Consider the following 15425-nt stretch of genomic DNA (forward strand, 5'->3'; position numbering starts at 1 on the left):
TCTATCTCTTCAACTTGATATTCTTCATACAAATAAAACTTGGATCTGCTCTTCCTTGCTTTTAAATCAAATTCATTTGCAATTGAAAAATAGATTTTTTCCTTGTGAATCTTATAATTGATGAGTCATATTTTATCAGCAAAACCATGTCGCATTATATCTACGAAATCAATAATCATATTTCTCAAACCATGCCTTGCCTGGCCCTTCTTTTCCTTTTTTTTTTCTTTTTTTTTTGTCACACCTCTCACCAACTTGTTGCTTTCGTCACCAACTGGTTGCTTCCATATTCTCGTCTCCCATCTGCATGCTTCTTACGTCTCTTCTCCTCATCTCCTTGCTTCTCCCCTATAAGCAGGGAGGAGAAGTCACCTGATTCTACCTAAAAAAAAATTACATTGAAAAAAATAAAATATTTATAATAATGTCATGTATTTTGTCTGGATCTAAAGGTTGGACTGTGGATATCCCAGTTGATAGGACTGTTGCACGTAAAGGTACCTAATTGGACTGTGGATATCCCAGTCCAGACGACTGTCGATATCCCGGACCTAAGGACTGTCGATGTTTTGATCTAATGTCGGACTACCCTCATGACCCGCCCTTGAAAAAAATCGGTTTTGCCTATAAAAAAAGCTTTTTATATAGCTAGTCCCGAGGGAAGAATTCTCTCACCTTCTCTCTCGGTGCGTTGCTTTCCCTCTCCGTCCTCTCTCTCTCAATTTTGTTCGACCTCTCTTCCTCATCGTTTGGATAGCAAAAAAATTGTACTGCTGAGAGGCGGCCATGACTTGGATTTGGGGAGCTGCAGAAGCCATCCTTTTTCTTGTTCATCTCCTTTCATCAATCTTTCAACAGGCCATCAACATGCTTCCTCCGTATCCAGATCCCAGTCGCACTGAAACAAGTCTTCCGGTTCACACAGGAGGTGGAGTTTCCCTCCCAACCGAATGCAACCGAGACGAGAAGCTCACCTCATGGGCCAAGGTCAACTTGATGCTTTCCTTCCCGGCCGGCCTCGCTCTGCTCAGCGTAGATTCTTCTTTCATCAATGAGCAATTCACAAGCTTTGCCACTTTCGCCATTGGAGTATACGTGGCTTTCTTACTCTCTATGGCCGTTTACTGCATGCCCTCTTGCTTATACAAATACAAGACTATAATTATTACCAATTCTGTCCATTTCCTCTGGAATCATCTCCGCTGCTTACGCTTTGGTAATGAAGGTGGTTCTCTGTAAGGGTGCAACTTCGGTTACTCATGCATCCTAGGCTTCAATCCCCTCCTTGATGTAACAGAGTACATGTCGTCTGTGCCTTTAAGTTTTGTTTCTTAAAAAAGAGAGAAAAAGAAAAATTACAGCTTTGTAGAAAGTACGTTTTCTGGTTATGCTTGCCACTGGTGCTGATGTATGCCACTTTGTATTTTACTGGAGTTGATCAGATTTGGAGCTGGCTTCTACTTGACGGTCTTCGATCTGGATTTTGTGAATTCTTTGATGAGATTGAATTAGGAAAAACTTTTGATACAACTTAGTAAAATCGGCTAACCGGTCGAGTTTGCATGTTGAGATTCGGATCTGTAGCCACGATTAATCGTTCCGGATATTGGAAAAAGTGTCCTGATTTATCCGGCTTTCCTGGGCAACGTAATACGTCAACTTATCCCGGTCGTTTTGGGCCAGCGCTGTGGGGAGCGAATCTATAGCCACGCCCGCTTTCTTCTTCCTCTTCTTCTCCACGTCCGTGCCAGCTGAACCAAAAGAACCAGTCTCTATCAAAGCTGATGTTTGGCTTACATTTGTTTTATTACTTCAGGTTGTTTGAGAAGCAAATTGGCTAGAACAACTACTTGTTTAGCAGCCAGCAATTTACCTCTTTCCGAACTGCTTTTATTTATCTTTTTTGGAGGTTAGTTGGAAACTTGGAAGATCAATGCACCAAGGAGATCTTTTTGCACTTAGAAATGACATCCAGCACAAAATTGTTTCTTTTTTTTTATTTCATATTACTTCTCTTGTTAAACATTATATATAACAGAAAAAAGACCACCTTTACGACAAGATCATATTTGACATCAAAAGAGACTTGCTTTCCCACAAAGTTCTTGACATTCTTCGAGTTTCCTGGACTTGATTTCTGTTGATATTCCTTTTTTTCGATTTTATCTTTTCGTTGGCCATCTGCAAGGTTGTCATTTATGCCTTCTCCGTTCTCATATATTTATTTGGCCACTTGTATTTTGTTTATGCCATGGGCTCTATTTTGATTCGTTTATGTCTTCTCCATGTCGTTTTTTATTGCCCTTTTTGTTTCCCTAGAATAATCGTTGCAACGGTCGTTGTCCATGAGAAGCGGAGAGAAAGTTATCAATGACAGCTTCGTTCGCTCACCTTTCAGAACAGATCCAGGAAAGGCTTCATGGCAACTAGGTTCCTACTCGTCATCGGATTCATTTTGAAGAGATAATCATGGTAATGTGATATAACCATTGAATTGTTGAATTTTGGCAATATAACTTTTCAAACTAGTCTTCCATAGATGCTTGCCACCTATCATTTTTCTTTCTTTTGACATTACCTGCTAGAGATGCTACATGGGCCTGATGAAATATTAGGGAAAAGGTTGGCCCTCCTTTTTTTTACAAGGAAATATTTGTTTCACCATCAGCATGGAAGTGTAATGAAAAGGCTGGACTTGTTTCTGCATTTGACCGATACTCTTTTCTGCCTTTTGCCTTGTTGATTTATGAATTTTATTGGTTACACTAATCTGATTCAGTGAGGCAGGTCTTTATTGGTTACACTAATCTTGTGGCTTTGATCATCTACTCTTCATTTGATTGACATCTTTGACATCCTTTCTTTTTGGCAGGTCTTAGTCCACCTGCGTCTGAGCCCTATGTTGTGATCTTCTTTTCCTTTATACTATTCTACTTGTGGCGGTTGTAGTGCTGCTTGATTTGATGGTTCCCCAATTCATTGCATGAGAAGCTTGGAGGTATTCCTAAGTCAAACTTATGTTTCTTTGAAAACATAAGTTTAGGGTAAGCATGAGCCACCCCCAAGCGATCGACGAAGCCCCTTTTTTTACCTTTATTATATTATAAGGTATAGAGTTGCGTCGGCATCATGTGGGGAGATTTGTTGGTGCTTTGATTTGTATTTAGAGACTCACCTCTCTTTTTGGTACATAATTTGGCATCAGTTTGTTTTTCTTTCCTGCAATCAAACTATAATGATGTGACTCTTTCTTTCAATGTCTCCAACGCTGCAACAGATCAATTTTTCTCCAACGCTGCAACAGATCAATAAAAATTGATTGCTCTAAAACCGTTTCCTAGTTGTCAATTTGACACAAAAGTTTGTAATGTATTTCAAAAGAAAGCAAAGAATTTGCAGTAGCTGATAAATGTAACACTCGAGCGCCGAAGGAAACACTGCCCCGTAAAGAGGAGCTTGCCGGATTGGGCTGAGGGAGGGGCCAGCCGGAGACCACCAGTCCCGCGGCCGGTCGCGCTTTCTTTCTGAACCACATAATAAAATTAATGACAAAAAGCAGAGGCACGGCGCCATTGGCCTTTAGCCTGTTCGAACAGTCACAGTCCGTAAGACGCGTAAACGACGGACTACCAGAAAAAAAATATATATATTTAAGAAAAAGCGATCAAGCATTTTATTGCAACAAGATCAAGTTATAGTTTGTGGTTGCATTTGGGAGGAAAAGACGCTGGACATTCTTTGAACGCTGCAAAACCCTAAATGTAGGATGATGTGAGCAAAGCAAAAGCTCAATATCAAGCTTCAAGAACATTTGTGAGAACATTATGTTGTTGGAACACAGGTTTATTGGCATTATCCAAAAATTGAGAAGACATGATTTGATCATGGCGGTTGTGACCTGTGGGCAATTGCCCATACAAGCCCCAAAAAATAGGTCTTTCTATATTGATATCTTATGGCTATTCTTTTTATTTGTACGTTGGCGCTGTTAAAATATATATGTAAATTGAAGTATGATGCCCTTCATCCAGAAATTTCTAGCTCACCCATTTATACATCCAATGTTCAAATGATTGGTATATTAATTATAACAAGTCCACCCATAAATTTCTCACACAAATTACATACAAAAACCGTCTATTTTACAAGTTATTAACAGTCCGGTGGGTCGGACATGGGTCCCGCTCTGGTCTCAACTTTTGACCGTTCACCAGGCGATGTGGACGAAGGCGTCCCCCTGTTTTTGATCGCGCATTAGCATTAGTATGTTCGGGCCTCGGGGGATCAAAGGGTGGGACCAGGGGCGGAGGGAGGGAAGCCGTTCGGGCCAGGGTGGGCGCGGAAAAAAAATTTTATGTTAAAAAAATAAATTTTTTTTAGTTTAGCCTGACCCGTCGCTCTTCGTTGCTCCTTTTGTTCTGACTCACGAATCGTCTTGGTCCGACTGTAAAAAAAATCCTGGCTCTGCCCTTGGGTGGGACCCATGCAAAAAACCAGTGGCCCGACCACGTGAGAGTGACTTGACCGGACGACACATCTGGCGCCTCAAGCCCTGTGACGTGGTTGCTTCCTTGAAGTCCTGAAGCGGGGCCCACTAGGCACTGGCTTCCTGCCCACCTCCTCACGAACACCGCTACTTGATCTTAATCTCAGGGTGCGTGTCGGGCTCGGCCCGCGGCGGTCCGGCCCGGTTGGACCTGGGCTTGGACCAGGATTTTTCTGGCCCGGCTGGGCCCGGGCCCAATAGGACGGTTCGGTTCGGCCCGTTTAAGTTTAAAAATATATTTTTTAATTTTTTTTGTTTTAATAATATATATATTTAAAAAAATTATTTTATAATTAAAATTTTATTTTTTATTTTTAACCTAATCCACTCCGAACGTGACCTAATACCTGTGACATTTAAAAAAAGTTCAATCGGCTTTCTAAAATTAAAAAAAAAATGTTTATAATATGTTAATCACTAATTGGAAAAAACAACGTATTAGATATTATAATATTTTATATCTACTCCATTCACCACTTGTCGTGTGGTTCCACCGTGATTTATGGCGTCGCACCATTTAGGGAGAGCAGCTCTCACATAAATTTCTCACGCAACTCTCTCTCTTTTTATATATATATATATATAAAAGAAGTTAGACAAATTATTACTGAGAATACTTTTGAAAGAACAATTTTTTTGTTGCTCAAACACAAAAATTAACTATAAAATAAGTTTGTTTATATACAATTGACAGTATGAAATGATAAAGCCTATGAATTTGAGGTAAAAAATTTCATTCATGAGACAAATTTTGAACTGTGTTATGATCATGTTATGATCAGTCAATACACACGCTATTTTGACGATAGTCAAAAAAGTTGTTTACCACGCTCAGTTATTTTGGGAAGCGGGAAGCATTATAAACGCTTTTGAAATTTTACATATTGAACAATTATTTAGAAACCCAAACACATTCAAATGTGCCACTTATGTATTTTGAAGGCATTGCGCAACATAATGTGGCATTGTGATTATGTAAAACGCCATTATCATCCATAGCAACAACACGGTCTCCAAATGTCATTTTAATTATGTTTCAACGTTTAACCACAACAGCTTTAACTATCTTCATACAAATAAAACTTGGATTTTCTCTTCGTTGCTTTTAAATCAAACTCATTTGAATTGAAAATATAACTTATTTTTATCACTAGTGAATCTTATAATTGATGAGTCAGTCATATTTTGTCAGCAAAACCATGTCACATTATAACTACGAAATCAAGAATCATATTTCTCAAACCCCCGCACATTGTCACATGCCAAGACATCTTTATAATGATCAAATAAACGATCCGAACTAACTATAACACTTATATAATGTTTAGTCATATATTAAAGATTGCCATAAATTTTCAGGAGGATACAAGAGGGTTGGCTCGGTGAGTAGTTGTTATAGTTTCTGATCCTTTTGTGTTAGAATCAAAGCTGCTGAAGGGTGAGTTATGGTATGTCAAACTAGAAGCAGGGACAGAGGGAAGTGAGGACAATAGAGGCTTTGTCCGCGTCTCAAATTTTAAAAACTTTAAAAGTTTATGTGTAAATCTTAAAAAATTTAGTTTAATATATATATAAATTTTGAAACTTTTTATTTCGGCTTATGTTAAAGTTTTGAAACTATAGTTTAGCTCCCGTGACAAAAAATTCTTAGCTCTGCCCTTGACTAGGAGCATAATTTTGGTATGGAAGTGAGACAGGTTGTTGTAATTGGTATCAAAACACAGTTCATTATTCGGATGTGAGGGTCTCATATGCGTAGACACGGATACCTTAAGGGAGAGAGGTGGATTGTAATATATTATTATGTACAGTTTTGTCATGTATTTAAGATTATGGTAAATCTTTATGAGCTTATAAGGAGGTTGACTTAACTACCACTTATCATAATTCCTAACCTTTTCCACTGGAACCGAAGCTGGTAAGAGTAGGTTAATACATGCTAAACTAAGACATTTACTATTATTGTAAAAATGTTAAGAAAATCATCCCTATAAGTTGTTCGATTGGTTGCAAAATCTCTTTATTATGCTTTTTTTTGCTTTTACAAGTATTGGGAACTCAAGTTTTTTGCATGCACAAAATAATATATGGATGCATTAAGAAAAAAAAACTTTTGTTTTCAATCAAACAACTTTTGAGAAAAATATAGGAAAATCACTTGGATAAATGTGAACGGACCTAAGGCGCTGTATTTTTCTTGTCTATGAATCCTGAGCTGCATTAACATTAGCCATAGTAGTGGACACTAGAATGGTTTCTTAATGCACATATCAACTGTTCACTTAATTCCCACACTTTTTTTGCGAGGCATTGTTAGAATTTAGCAATCACTGTTCACTACAGTAACAGCCTAACAGGACGTCGCAGCCTTCTCCTTCTTTTAGATCATGATATTTGTTAGAATACTGGAAAAACCAATATTATCCTGAAAGGCGTGGTGCATTGTTGAAGGAACACGATTGGTTACTATAATATTTATAATTTTTATTATGATTAATTTTTATATATATTTATAATATTTTATTATAATGAATTCTGTTTATATATTATTTTGGATAAACAAAATTATTTTTAAATTTAATTGAGTCTGGCTGGAGCTGGAGTTTTGGAGTCCTGACATCTTGCCATGTGGGAAAATAAAATTTTTATTTATTTTTTGGGAGTTTCATCTCTTTCGCATCGATGGTAAAGGCGTGAAGAATACAGCCCCAAAAATGGACGCTGCTTGGACTTAGTCTTTTTTCAATTAAGTCTTTTCATTGTTTTTACTGAATCAAACAGCAGATCATTTGTTTTCGTGTAGAAAGTTTGTTTTTGTTAACACAAAAAATTTAAACGAGTCGAAAGGTTTTTTTTCAGTTCTTACCTTCTTCCTGTGCCTATAATCAGTCACCCTCCTCTTATCAGCGGTCCCGTGCGCTCCTCATAGCAGGCGTCCGGGTCATTATAGGCACCGCAAAGGATAACAATGGCACCCAAAAAAATCAACGTCGTGGAAGCAGGTTCACCTATCTAATATATTTTTTTTTATTCAAGTTTAGTTTGATCTCATTTGTTGAAGGCCATGGCTTCATCCCAGCTAAATAAAAAAAAAATTGAAAAAATTAAAATATTTTAATTATGCAATGTATTTTTTATTTTAAGTTCAAGTTGAGTTTAACCTCCTCATATTCGAGATTGGAAACGTGGCTCCACCGCTGGTCCACCCGTTCCTGCGTCAGCTTTCCATGCAAAGCAGACCGTCTGCTTTCCATGAAGAAGAGAGACCAACAGGTGACTTTCCACGAAGAGCAGGGAATCAATATGTGTTATTTTAATCAATACATATAAACAACTGAAAAAAGAATTGAAAGTTTGGCTTGAGAGTCGAGCCTTGGTACTCGACGGTTTGAAAGAGTTTGACTTCTACTCGACAGTTATGCAGTTTCATCGCACTCGGATATGGGGTAAAAAATAGCATGCTTAATTTTTACTATTATTTTTATTTAGTAATAATATATCATTTATATTATATATCCAACGCACGAAAACGATCCAGGAACTATTTTCAATTAGTTGGTCCAAAGCAGTTATGCCTCTTGCCCCTGTTCTTATAACGAATTCTTTTCTTTCTTTTAGTTTTAGTTTTTAAAATTTTATCATATATATATATATATATATATATACTTTTTATACTTTAAAAAAATCTCACCCAGGAGCAGAGCCAGGATTTTTTCCAAGGTCGGGCTAAGAGAAACGACGAGGAGTGACGAGTCCGGCCAAACAAAAAAAATTTGATTTTTTCAATACAAAAAAAAAAATTTTTTGCGCTCACCCGGGCCATGGCCTGGGCGGCCCCCCCTCCCTCCGCCCCTGTTTGGATCATTCATAATCTCCTGCATTTTCATTCATAAGAATGAATAACACTAATAGTCATGAGGTAAACAAAGGAGGCAAGGAAAATGTCTTACGAGAGTAATGGGGCATAGAAAGTAGTGATGAGGTTTCCTAGATACCTCTGCATACCTCTGCAGCATTTCCTGCAGCATTATTTCTGCAGCCTGGTCATCCATCTCCAACCTGTTTCCTACCGCCTATCCCTCTCCAACCTGAGATGAACTGTTTGTATTTGTTGAATGCTGCTCAGAGGACTTAGCTAGTTATATAAAGCAGCATGGGGTGGGCATCGGGCCGGGCCGAGTCGACCCATCGGGCTCGAAACCTGGGTCCCGTCTTGGGCCCAGCCCGACCCACACATAGACCCGGGCCCGACCCGATGCCACTGGAGCGCCCTGATTCTAGGCGGACTATGGGAGAGGTGGAGGGTGGAGGGGGGAGGGGGAAGAAGGAGAGGCGGAGGACGTGGAGGCGGACGGGGTCAGGGGGAGGGGGGAGGAAGGAGAGGCGGAGGAGGTGGAGGCGGTCCGGGGAAAGGGGGGAAGAAAGAGAGGCGAAAGATGTGGAGGTGGAGGGGGAAGAAAGAGAGGCTATAAATTTGAGTGTGAGTTCTCAATTCATGGTGCTCTGCCCATCAAAATTCCAAACATTAAAGGGGATAATAAATTACACGTATGTGTGCGTGCAGTTGCTTGTGCAGTCCCAGTTGGCAATTGAATGCAAAACGGAAAAGGAAATTCAAAGAAGAAACTCACGAGAAAACAAAAAATAATATCCAAAACATTTGATGAATGACAGAGTGGAAATTCCAATAAAAGTGCAGATGGAAAACGGCACCTGGGCAGTGAATAATCGTGACTTGAAAATTAATTCAAATAAAAAAAAGACTCTAACTCGGGGCTAGAAATCCGCTCTGTTTAAAACCAGACAAAGTGAATGCCAAATACAATAACCTCATTCATTTTCTAACTCAAGCATCCTAAATTCGTAAGCAATCCAGAATTCAGTTTACCATCACTTCAAGATTCACTGGAATTACTAATGCCTAAAACCCCACCAACCCGTTGATATTGATTATTAAGTAATCAACAAAAAAAAAATTTGACTCGATACAAAATAAATTGAGAGCAAGAAAATTAGATGAGAGTAACGTTCACCATCAGCTCTACAAAAAGGGTAAACACAACTCAAACTCAACATTTTCCGTCCTACCTTTTTCCCCTCCCCCTCTTCTTCTTCTCCCTTCTCCCCCTCCCCAGCCTCTCCTTCTTCCCCCTTCCCCCTCCCCGCCGGGCCAAGATGATTCGCGGGTCGACCCCAGGCAGGGACCCGGGTTTCGGGCCCGACGAGCCGACCCGGCCCGGACTGATGCCCACCCCACGCTGCTCTATATAACTAGTTAAGTCCTCTGAGCAGCTTCGACAAATACACACAGTTTATCTCAGGTTGGAGAGGGAGGAAATGCTGCATAGGCATCTAGGGAACCTCCTCCCTACTTTTTATGCCCCATTACTCTGGTAAGACTTTTTTCTGCGCCTCCTTTGTTTACCTCATGACTATCAGTGTTATTTATTCATTCTTATGAATGAAAATGCAGGAGATTGTGAATGATCCACAGAGGGAGAGGGGGCCGCCCGAGTGAACGCAAAAAAAAAAAAAATTGTATTGAAAAAATCAAATTTTTTTATTTTGACCCGACCCATTGGTTAAGTTAAGTTCTGGTTCTACCTCCCACCAAAGCCACTCAAAAAGAGCATGACAAATTTTTTATGATTACCCGGTCATTATTTTGCGTTTCTGACCCCTATAAAAGTAGGGCCGTTGTGTGGAGAAGAAGTCTATAGCTCTCTCTGGGTGCGTCACGAGTGACTCCCCTCTCCCTCCTCTTCCCAATTTGTTGAACTTACTATTAGTTCATCGTTTGGGGTAGCAAAAAAATGTATTGCTCAGAGGGCGCCAGTCATGGGACTAGGAGAGTTGCAGGCTTGCAGCAGCCGTCTTTTTTCTTGTTCATCGTCTCTCATCACTATTTCACGAGGCCATCAACCTGCTTTCCCGATATCCAGATCCCAATGGCACTGAAGCACGTCTTCCGGTCCATCCACACAGAAGGTGGAGGTTCCCCCCAACCGAATGCAATCGAGACGAGAAGCTCACCTCGTGGGCCAACGTCAACATGGGGCTTTCCTTCCCGGCCGGCCTCGCTTTACTGAGCGTATCTTCTTCTTTGATCAATGAGCAATTCACTAGCTTCGCCACTTACGCCATGGGAGTACACGTGGCTTTTTTACTCTCCATGACTGTTTACTGCATGCCGTCTTGCTTATACAAGACTATAAAGGTTACCATTCTGTCCATTTCCTCTGCAATCATCAAGACTATAAAGGTTATCATTCTGTCCATTTCCTCTGCAATCATGTCTGTTGCCTATGCTTTGGTGTTAAAGGTGGTTCTCTGTAAGGGCGCAACTTCGGTTACTCCTGCATTGCAGGCTTCAAGCCCCTCCTTGATTTAACAGAGAATATATCGTCTGTGCGTTGAAGCTTTGTTTCTTAGTATTGTCGTATAAAAAAGAGAGAGAGAGAAAGTACAGCTATGTTGGAAGTACGTTTTCTGGTTACGTATGCTCAGGGGCGGAGGGAGGAGGGGGGCTGCCCGGCCATGGCCTGGTTGAGCGCAAGAAAAAAAAAATTTATATTGAAAAAATTAAATTTTTTTAGCTTGGTTCGATCGATTGCTCTTAGTCGCTTTTTTTAGCCTGACCTGACCATTGAATCGTCTTGGCCGGACTCTAAAAAAAATTTTGGCTTCGCCCTGTGTATGCCACCGGTGATGATGTATGTTTTTGAGAGAAAGAGAAAGTATAATGTTGAAAGTACGTTTTCTTGTTTGAAATAAAGAGCTTTACAGGACTACTAAGGTAAGGTGCTTAATACTTTGTATTCTAGTTGAATTGATTTGATTTGGAGCTGGCTTCTACTTTATGGTTTTCGATCTGGATTTTGTGAGTTCTGGGATGAGATTGAAGTAGGAATACCGTCCAATCGTTTGGGTGTGAGAGTTTGCATGTTGAGATTCTGATCCGTAGCCACGATGCCGTTTATGAGGATGATCCGCCGATTGATCGGATCATTATAGGTCGGGATATTGGAAAAAGTGTCCTAATTTTATCCGGCTTTCCTGGGTAACGTAAGACGTCAACTGATCCTGGTTGTTCTGGGTCGTGGGGAGCGAATCTATAGCCACGCCCGCTTTCTTCGTCCTCTTCTTCTCCACTGGGTTCCGTGCCAGCTGAACCAAAAGAACCAGTCTCTATCTCGCTTTCTGTATTCGGCTTTCCATCAAAGATAAACGACGGCCTATTCCGGTTCAAGTGAGTAGACGTGCCATGGTTTCGTTTCTTCACCAGAGAGTTTTGGGTTCCTGTGTTTCTTCATCTTCCCTCCTCCCCTTGTAATAATCATCATCGCTCATGCCATCTTCACCGACTTCGAAGGGTGTCGGCAGCTTTGGCAGTGTCATACCAGACCAGGGTATTAGCTAGGTCGTCCTTTTGTCCGTATGATTTCTGTGTGCTCTCTATTTCGCTAGTTTTCGTTTGGCTAATTTCTGATATGGTCTCTATGATTTTGGCCAATCTGAGTATTGTTGAGGCTTTGCCGAAGAGGGTAAGATCGGGAGCAAAGGCTTTTATGTGCTGAAGAAGGTTCCGGGTGATCCTTTTTTAGCTCCGAAGATGTTGGCTATCTGATTTGCATGTTTTGTGCCGCTTGAACTTCGTGTACCCTTGGCGACGTTGGATTCACCATCTCCTTACGGAGTTTATGTTGTGGATAGATGGTGGCTTGGGTTTAATTTTCTATCGGTGTTGTTTAGATGCGCAGCAACTTTTAATTGCTCGAATTCTTTCACTGGCGTCATATGTACAGACTATTTGCCTAGATCTTTCTTGTGGCTTGACGGTCCGGCAGGAGCTAAAGTTGCTGATATAAGGTATTGGTGATGGTATGAACAACAAGGAAGAAAAGAAAAACATGGCAGTGAAAAAAAAAGCCCAAATTTGGTTTCACGCTTTTTTATCTTGTCCTGTCTGAGAATAATATTCAAACGTTGAACAGTTAATGTCTGATCAGAGCTACTATAATCTACCAGCGTCCGAGTAATCTTATATTCGTGCACAATTAGCACATTGTGCATTCGACCTGCGCTTGCCAATTCATGACTGATGTGCGTTTCATGTTTCAGAATGATTAAGGCTGGATTAAGATGTCTGCCGTTGATTTTTTTTTCTTCATTAACTGCATATTGCAACAAGAGAGACATGGCATCTTCTACAATTTGCAGGCAGTCGTCTGTCTCGGCTGGAATAGTAAAGGCCGCAAAGCCGCTTTTTCTCTTTGTCCTTGCTTTTAGGGTTCAAACCTGTTCGGTATCAGGCGATGAGACCGGTCCCATTAATATACCGAATGAGGATAGGCTGAAAACTAAAAGAACAGCGCAGATGGCAGGACGCATCGTAAAGTTGCCCAAGTGGCAACCTGATCCAGCACAAACACAAAGGCAACACAAGGCGCTCGGTCGACAACGGAAGATTGGAACTCTCTTATTCTTGTTCTTCTTCCTCCTCATTTAAAACGGGCAATTTGAAAGATGAAGTGAACGTATGAGAGAAAAAAAATTTGCCGTTTGTTAATGGAGCCGAGTGGATCCAAAACATGGTGAATGGGGTGGTCTAGGGTCCTCTGTTTGTGTGTGGAACTTTTCTGGATCAGCCCTTACTGGAGGCAATGAAACTTGACTACTAAAATTTAAACTCGAGCAAGACTGTCGCAATCATTCCTTGGGGTTCGTTTGATGGCTTGAAAATTTGGAATTGGAAATATATTTCTGAAAATATATTTTCTAGAATAAAAGAATGAGAAAAAACTTTCTCATTCCCATTAACTGAAAAATATATTTTTAGAAATATATTTCTTTTGTTTGATGATAAAAAAAATATTTTTAGATTTCTAAAAAATTATTTCTTAATTTGATAAAAATTATTTCTAGATTCTTTTAAAAATTATTTTGCAAAAATCTGGCATCCAAACCTTAAAAAGAAAAAGCGCAATCCGTGAACCGATTCGTTTTGATTCGGCTTGTATCAGGCTTTAAAAGCTGTTCAATCGCTCCTCGGAACTTGGATCACAGGGCGACATGTGAACCATTAAATCTTTTGCTTACTATTAATTTTTGCCACCTTCATTTCTTACAGATGAATTTGTCTTTGCAATTTGAGAGTGTATTAAAAAGGGTACTGCAACAAGACGTGGCTGAGCAAGAAAGTAATGATTGTAAGCTGTCGTATAATTACAATCTTTGTATTTCTGGAATTTCATTCAAGATTTCTACATCTAGTGTTTCTGGTCTCCGTTTCATTGATAATATCCATGGTGCAACTTTGAGATTCTAGAAAGTGGTGGGATGTTGCTACTCCTTATTTGCTAGTATTGGCTACATTATCTTTACGCCCATTTTTTGAACAAACCAATGGAAAATGAGCTACTAAAGCGACTACTTTTTAGCATCAAAATTTTATAGGTTTTAACTATCAGGTAACAGTTACCTGGCACACAACACCATAAACCGTCACTGCACCATATATAAACCCTGACTAATTGTAATCTACCATATATAAACCCTGACTAATTGTAATCTAGTACCTATTTTTCAACGACAAAGTTTTAAATTTTAGCCATCCGCTAACTCTATATACATATAACATTCGATCATAGACAAAAGAAGTTAGACAAAGTATCACTGGGATACTTTTGAAACAACATTTTTTTTTGTTGCTCAAGCACACAAAATAAGTTCTTTTATATATAGTTAACAGTGTTTATTGCTAAAGCTTATGAATTGAAGATAAATCCAACTGATATGCCTCTATGCCAGTGAAGCGACACATTTTGGTCAGGAAGTGTCAAATATATAAATTTCTAACTGAAAAGGAGTTGTAACATATAAATGTATGTATTTGCGTACAGTTTTCCAGGAAACGCTGAAGAAGGCGAGTGCCTCTCACTAGAATGTGGCTCCACCACTTTCTTCAGCAACACATAGCTGATGCATTATCCGTATGAGCAGGAGCTTAGATAGGTGGGGACTCCTTGGGCCATATACCCTATGGAACCCATTTTTTGAAAGTTTAGATTAGTGGTTAAACTTGAGCGGATCCGGGTCCAGTTATATAGGATAGCTTCACGAGACCTCCATGACTAATTGAAAATTTATTAAATATTTGCTTAGTGCTCCATTAAAAAAAGAAATTGTTGCATCACCCCTACGTTTGAGGCCAGGTGAAGTCTAAGCATGACTTTCAAATTCAAGTGACAAGAAGTCTCAGCATGACTTTCAAATTCAAGTGACAAGAAGGTTCATTCCTCTCACTTCTAAGCAATTTCGTTGTTCATGAAAACGTAAACGTTTGCAGAACATTTCTTATTGGCAGCTCATAGATCAAAACCTTACATTACAATATAATATCCACTAGTAATCGTGAGACCCCAACTCTTAATTGTAAGGGTCCCAAAGGAAGCATCCCTCCGGCTGTACAACACTTGAATAGATAGAGATGAAAGGCAGAATTTGTAACCCCAACTCTTAATTGTAAGGGGCCCCAAAGAGAAGCATCCCTCCGTCTATCAAGCACAAAAAATATGCCGTTTATGTATCGTGAAGGCAACATCATAACAAGGTTAAGACTTGATTTAGCAACGTAATGTGGCATCGCGAAACGCCATTGTAATACATAGCAACACCAGGGTCTCCACATGTCATTTTTAATTATGTTCCACCATTTTAAGCACAACAGTTTAAACTCTTTAACTCTCCAACTTGACATTCTTCATACAATCAAAACTTTGCTCTTCTATTCCTTGCGTCTAAATCAAACTCATTGTAATTGGAAAATAAAAATTATTGTTGTCACTAGTGGATTTTATAGTTGACATAAGTTCCTTAG

This window comes from Nymphaea colorata, chromosome 5, assembly GCF_008831285.2.
Source record: "Nymphaea colorata isolate Beijing-Zhang1983 chromosome 5, ASM883128v2, whole genome shotgun sequence".
NCBI classification, from domain to species: domain Eukaryota; kingdom Viridiplantae; phylum Streptophyta; class Magnoliopsida; order Nymphaeales; family Nymphaeaceae; genus Nymphaea; species Nymphaea colorata.